Raw genomic sequence first — 1,195 nt, 5'->3', positions numbered from 1 at the left:
TAAGCGGCATTACGGCTGTCGTTGCGCCATATTTATGCTTCCGCAGAAACCATTCGGAAGTAGTCCCCACGCAGCCCGCTCCCCCCCGCCCCCCAGAAAGCTCATTTCAGTGTGGGAGTGGTGGTGGGGTAAGGAACATTCTTATATTTTATCGGTCTTCCAGGGCAGGGGACAACTAAGTTAAAAGAAAAGGCGACAAAGTTTTGCGTGGCGGAGAGATACAGACCTGGAGTGAGGAGAGTTTTACGTCGGAGTTACGGACGTGACGACGTCAGAGCGGGGATTTCAATTAAGTGGGGAGTTAGGCGCTCGCGCGCACGCGGGTTTGTTACTCGGTTTGGACTGTTAGGGGGGAGAGAAGGGGAGAGCGAGAGGGTCCTGCGTATCCTCGTTGGCGGAGGACGCGCGCGCAGGTAAGGGACGTTCAGCCCGTGTGGGGAACGGGGGGGGGCACGACCCAGACTCTTATTGCGGGGGGGGGGGGAGAGAGAAGTTGGCAATGGGGGAAGGAGCATTCGCTGCCCACGGTGCTAAGGCTTGTTTGGGGGCGAGCGGTTGTGCCGGCAAAGCGAGTGAGTTGGCCCAACGGCCTCTTCTTTTTTAGAAGCGTCCCCTCTGTGCTGTTCGTAGGAGAGAGAGGCGTTGGGGGAAATGAGGGTGTCATTGAGGGGAATCAGTGAGATTTGGCGGCAGGGGCCCCTTTACCTTTACCTTTAGTTTTTCCCCTTAGAGCCTTCACAGCCAAGGCCGGATTTAGGTTTGATGAGGCGTTAAGCTACTGACGATAATGGGGCCCTTTATATGTCCAGCTGTCCTTTGTCAACAACAAATTGTCGCTGTTTTTTTGTGTTGAATATATGCTACATGGTAATTTATGGACCTAATAGGTATCTAAAGCCATTTGCTACTGTTGCTGTATATAGGTTGTATTTCATTTGTGTTTTTTTATGGAAAAAGGTAAAAGGCGGATCTACACGGATCCTCGTGAATTCATATGATTTTTTCATTCAAATTAAATAAAACCACCATGATACTGTAGACCATGTCTTACTCTGTAGAAAGCATCAAAAAAATCACGCATCCACTGTTTTGGGGGGGGCGCAGGGGCGCAAAAACATGGTTAAAAAACACGGATCCTCATGGATCCTCATGATTTTTCCACTAGATCAGCCCACAGTCACCATCAGATCAAAGA

This window comes from Podarcis bocagei (assembly GCF_964188305.1).
Source record: "Podarcis bocagei genome assembly, contig: HAP1_SCAFFOLD_168, whole genome shotgun sequence".
In the NCBI taxonomy this organism is placed as follows: Eukaryota; Metazoa; Chordata; class Lepidosauria; order Squamata; family Lacertidae; genus Podarcis; species Podarcis bocagei.
The sequence above is the reverse complement of the archived record's forward strand: the minus strand, read 5'-3'. Positions refer to the sequence as shown.